General features: G+C 31.9%; 1 non-coding gene across 1 annotated transcript; it reads left to right on the top strand.

Annotated features, from left to right (window-relative positions):
* The first annotated feature begins 5085 nt into the window (after positions 1-5085).
* LOC121229967 (small nucleolar RNA R71) lies at positions 5086-5191 on the top strand. The gene has a single exon (XR_005927918.1). It is a non-coding gene; the product is annotated as a small nucleolar RNA R71 (small nucleolar RNA).
* The last annotated feature ends 1140 nt before the right edge of the window (positions 5192-6331 follow it).

Here is a 6331-nt window from a genome sequence, read left to right as displayed (position 1 = left end):
AGTTAATTTATTCGAAGTGTGAGAAGTTAAAAATAAAGAAATCAAAATATGTTAGTGCTCGGGTTACCTCCCGAGAAGCGCTTATTTATAGTCTAAGCTCGACTTACCTCTCCGTTGATTTATCATGGTGGTTTGAGCAGTTCATACTCCTCGTTCCTGCTGTCAATCTTACAATAAGGTTTTAATCGGGTGTTATTTACCTTAAAAGTGTCGAACTTAGGATGATTCACCTTAACCGTACCGAATGGGAAAATACTGAGTACCGTAAGAGGAATTTCATCATTTGGTGTGGTAGTGACAATGTGAGGATTTGCGGTATCCAGTAAGACTTTATCGCCAACTTGAAGTTGTTTAGGAGAGGTATCGGGCTTGTTTTGACGTAGTTTCAGTTTATCACGTGTTCTCGATTTGTATACTCGCCATTCATCTAGCTCCTCTATTTGAAGCCTACGTTTCTCATGAGTGTCTTTGTTCTCTCGATGATAATAGTGCACTGTCTCCGTTGTCTTGGTTCAAGGGGGTTCCTGCAAGGATGATTGAGTATTAGTTTTATCTTCAACAGGTTTTATAGTGTTATCTTGAGTTCTAGAGGTTTTGACTGAGTCGCGTGCTTGAAGTGTTACTGCGCTGTCACTTGCACGAAGTGTTAGCTCTCCTGTGCTACATTAATAATGGTTCTGGCAGTTGCTAAAAAGGTCGTCCTAAAATTAAAGGTACCTCGTTATCCTCATCCATATCTAGGACGACAAAGTCTACTGGGTAAATAAACTTATCAATTTTAACAAGAACATCTTCAATAATACCCTTAGAAAATCTAACTATTTTGTCAGCCAATTGTATGCTCGTCCTAGTCTGTTTGGGTTTACCGAGACCGAGTCGTTTAAACATTTTATAAGGCATAACATTTATACTTGCCCCTAGATCAGCTAAAGCATTATTCACAGATAAACTACCAATTAAGTAATGAATTGTAAAACTCCCTGGATCTTTCAATTTGTTAGGTAGCTTATTCTTTAGAATAGTTGAGCAGACTGCATTGAGTTCCACATGCGATGTAGCGTCTAATTTCCTTTTATTGCTTAGAAGTTCCTTTAAGAATTTTGCTGAGTTGGGCATTTGCGAAAGAACTTCAATAAATGGTAAATTAATTTGTAATTTCTTTAAGAGTTTGACAAACTTATCGAATTGTTCTTTTGTTCTGTCTTTCGTCATTGCTTTAAGATATGGCACACGCATGATTCGTACTTACCTATTTGGGATCATTATTGTTTACCTCTTCTCGTCATTTGTTCATCGCGTTGTTTTGTTGTATTTCTGGCTCGGGTGCAATGAGTCCGTCCTTACTTTGAGTGCTAATTGCATTGAGGTGTTCCCTCGGATTAGGTTAAGTATTACTTGGTAAGCTACCTGGTGGTCGTTCGGATATTAGTTTAGACAGCTAGCCTATCTGAGTTTTGAGTCCTTGGATCGATGCTTGTTGATTCTTAAGTGTTGTCTCGGTATTTTGGAAACGGGTGTGATGAATTTAGAAAGCATCTCTTCAAGGTTTGGTTTCTTCTCTTGTTGATAAGGTGGCTGTTGAAAACCCTGAGGATTTTGTGGCTTTTGATTCCCTTGACCACTCCAGGAGAAATTTGGGTGGTTCCTCCAACCTGCATTATAGGTATTACTGTAGTGACGTAAAAGTTTTTTTGTTTTCGGTCGCTAATTGGGGCGATTTATTGAAAATTTGAAAACCGACTTTCGATTTTATTAAAAAAGGGAGTCTCCACCGATCTTTTTTTCTAGGTGTGATCGAACACCTAATAAATTTATTTTTTAAACAAAAAGAAGGCCGAGTTTAGGTCTACATTAAAAGCCAGAGAAAAAAAAGGGTTCGGGAGTCGATTACGTACGAGGAAGGTATTAGCACCCTCGCGACGCCCAAAATTGGTATCTTTATTAAACATGTGTTGTCTTAATTTTCGAAAATGCGAGTTCAATACAACATTTAATCGTGATCCGATTAAAACACGAAAATTTTCAAGTTTTTTGGTTTCTTTTGAGAAGGATGTTCCGTTTTTAACACGAGCCGATTAATATTCACCCAACATAGCGATGAAATCGACGACTTAATGTTAAATCGGTACGTTGCCTTATTTGTTGAAATTAATTAAAAATTATGAGTAAAACATTATTATAATAAGAATTCATAAATAATGTAAACAATGATGCAATTGATAATAAAAATATTAAAAAAAACTAAGAATATTAAAACAACAATAACAATATTTACATGAAAATAAAAATAATGTACTACTAATATAATAAGGAAAATAATGTATTTATAATAATAGAAAATAACAATATATACATAAAATATATATACAGATATATATATATGTTGATAATGATGAAAAGAATAATAATTATACTAATAATAATGGTAATGGTGACGATCAAGGAATAATAAAGTAAGTATAAGGATGTACAAAAAGATATATGTATACATAATAATATTAAAATAAAATAATAAGCAATAATAGTGAAAATAATAAGTATAAATATAATGATATATATAAAAAGTATATTATATACACGTATAATAAAATATATACTAATATTAATAATAAATACAATAGAGGTAAAAATAGATATAATAATAACATGTACATAATACGGTATTAAAAATATATATAATATAGTTATAAAAAAAATATATACATGAGATAATATAAAAAAATAATATAGTATTCGGAATATATACATGATATATAAAAAAGTACAATATAAAAAATGTATACATAATATGATATTAAAATATCTTCATAACATTTACATATTGGAAATAATAATGTTAAAAGTACCTATTAATAATATTATATAAATATATACCTATATATATTAAAGATGTATACGTATAATGATATCAAAAATATGTACGTAATATAGAGTTAAAAATACATACATAATGTAATTATTAAAAATATATATAATATAATAAAATATATGAATAATAGGATATAAAAATATATACATAATATATAAAAAATTTACTATTTTAAAAAATAATATAGATAATATAAGAGTATTTAAAATAATAGAGAAATAAATAAAAAAAATTGAGTAAAAATAATATACATAATAGTATAGTAAGAAATTAATCTATTTATAATAAGTACTTAAAACATCTATATGTATATACGTATAACAATGATAAAAATAATAATAATAATTATGAAAATAATAAATATAATAATAAATATAATAATAGAAACGATAATACTATATAAAAAGTATATATATACATATATAATAAAATATATACCAATATTAATAATAAATATAATATTATAATACTAACAATAACAATATGAAATTAAAGTAACTAAAAATAATACCATATATAAATATATATACGTATGCGTGATAATGAAAACATACACTAATATATATAAAAATAATAATAATAATATTGATAATATTAATAATATTAGAAATAATAATAATATTTAATAAAGAAACAAAAATAAATAAGAAAGGACTAAATTTGAACTAATAACAAAGTTTTAGGAAAAATTTAAAAGGAAATAAAGGGGAAAGGACTAAATTGCACACGCAAACAAATAAGAGGGACTAGATCGGGCAATAAATCATTTGGCCTAAAACTCACAGCAGCAGAGGGACCAAAATGAAACAAAAATAAAATTTCTGGGCAAAATTAAAAATACGAAAAATTGAATTACAAAGCTATAAAAAAGCGGAAGGGCTAAAAGTGCAATTAGCCTTTCCGTCAAAAACACGCGGATCCTAAATGGGTATGGGTCGGGTCAGTCCGACCCAGGGCAAAACGACGTCGTTTTATGCCCTGGGTCTTTAATGTAAAACGGCATCGTTTTATATTGTTATAAAAGCAAAAAAATTTGTAAAAAAAATCATTTTTTCTTTCTTTCTCTTCAAAAAAGCTCTCTCTCTCTCTCTCTCTCAGCCCTCTCTCAGCCTGGGGATTTCCGGTGAGACTCTGGCGCCGTACCTCCGCCGTGCGCCACCGTCGCCGGCCACCGTACAGGGTGGCTGAATTTTCGAAAAAGGTAAAAATTTTAGTTTTTTTTGTTAATAATATATGTATTTATGTAATAGATTCGAAAGAAAAAAAAAAGAAAAAAGAAGAAAAGAACAGAATCGAAAAAATAGAAAAAATAAGATAAAACCACCTCTTTTAATACTCCGATTTGGTCCTTTTGTATGGAATCCCTACGTTTTTTGATGATTGAATCCCTATTTTAAATATTTCGTGTTTATTTTTATCAAAAAATTGCCCCTTTACATTGATTTTTGATTTGGCTTTTATAGCCATGTACATGGTTTTTTTGTTTATTATTTGTTGTCACTTCCTTTCTTTTCTTGCAGGTGCAACTTGCTGATGGGACAAGGGTGATGCTGCAGGCGGTGGAGCAGTTAGCTGACTTTGGCAGAGGCAGATGGTTCGGCGCCGAATGCTAGTAGGGGGGCTAGGGTTAATCTTTTTTTATTTTGTTGTCTTTTTTGTTGGTTTGGGCTAGGGTTAATCAATTGGGCTGATATAATTGGGTTTTGGGTTTAATTTTGAGTGGGCTAAGGGTTTTGGATATTGTTGAGTGGGCTAGGGTTTTGGGTATTGTTGAGTGGGCCAAAATTGGTCTGTAACAATTACTGTATAGGTTATTTTGAGATCTAAAGTTATTGTTACCCATATAGTTAACTTGTTCTTCTTCAGTTGTAAGATTGAAGGATTGGTATTCTGTATACACACCTCCTCCGCTTGAGTCACACCTCATTACTAGATGTACCTGCGTAGAACCAAGAAAACTATCAATCTTTTTATTGAGAAGTTCTACCTGATTAGAGAGCATGGTCACTGAATCGATGTTATAAACGCTGGCTGTTTTCGTTGGCTTTGTCCTCATAACTTGCCACTGATAGTTGTTCAGTGACATCTCCTCTATGAATTCAGAGGCATCTTCCGGTGTTTTATTGTTGATGGTTCCGCCAACAGCTACGTCAATCATTTGTCTTGTCAAGGGATTCACACCATTGTAGAATGTTTGAACTTGCAGCCAAAGCGATAACCCATGGTGAGGGCACCTTCTCAGTAAGTCATTGTATCTCTCCTATGCATCGTAAAGTGTTTCTAAATCCATCTGCACAAAAAAAGAGATATAATTATGTAATTTAGCCGTTTTAGTTGGCGAAAAATATTTTAGTAAAAATTTCTCGGTCATTTGTTCCCAAGTAGTGATAGACCATCGTGGTAACGAGTTCAACCACTGCTTGGCTTTGTTTCTCAGTGAAAAGGGAAATAACCGAAGATGAATGGTATCATCAGAAACGCCATTGATTTTGAATGTATCACAAAATTCAAGAAAATTCGCCAAGTACGTGTTGGGATCATCATCCTGCAAACCATCAAACTGAACAAACTGCTGTATCATCTGAATTGTGTTAGGTTTTAGTTCGAAATTATTCGCAGCAATAGCAGGTATAACTATACTAGACTCAGTTCCTGTTAAAGAAGGTTTAGCATAGTCATACATAGTACATGGAGCAGGATTTTGATTAGCTGCAATTGCAGGATGCAGCTGATCACCTGGGTTTTCGGCCATCTCTTCAGTTGGGGTTAAGTATCGTCTTCTCGCTTGTTCTCCGTGTATCGTAAACTACACCTTATTTCTCTTTGATTTCTATGAACTGTGCGATTGATTTCTTCGTCAAAAAGTAATGATTTCTTCGTCAAAAAGTAATGGTCCTAATGGGTTTCTTCTAGTCATAAACTATAAAAACCTGTCAAGAGAGAGAAAAAGTAAATTAATAAATAATAAAATAAAATAAAATTGCAAGAAAAATAAATGGCTAAAGTAATAAAAATTTAGTGTTCCTAATATTTCAGTTCCCCGACAACGGCGCCAAAAACTTGATCGCGTGATTCGTAACAAGTGATAAATATTTATAATGAAGATCAAACCTAGACTAACTATTATCACGACGAAAAGGCAAGCGCACCTATCGAACAATAGTATAGTAATGGCAAGACCGGGATATCGTACCCAAGGGGACCAAAAGTACTAGTAATAACTATCTTTTTATTATCTAGCCTAGGAATAAAAGGGTTTGTTTTAATTAAACTAATTATCTAAACTAATTAACTAATTTAATTAAAGCGAAGAGAAAATTTGGAAAAATACTTGAAGAGAAGCAATTGATAAAGACGACACCCAATGAGGAATCCACCTAGATTTCACTTGTTATTTGACTCTGAACCAGACGATTTATTCACTTAACTTGATCCGTGAGACTCCCTAACCTATGTTATTAT

The sequence above is a fragment of the Gossypium hirsutum genome, chromosome A05 (assembly GCF_007990345.1).
Source record: "Gossypium hirsutum isolate 1008001.06 chromosome A05, Gossypium_hirsutum_v2.1, whole genome shotgun sequence".
Taxonomy (NCBI): domain Eukaryota; kingdom Viridiplantae; phylum Streptophyta; class Magnoliopsida; order Malvales; family Malvaceae; genus Gossypium; species Gossypium hirsutum.
This window is presented reverse-complemented; position numbering and strand designations above follow the sequence as displayed.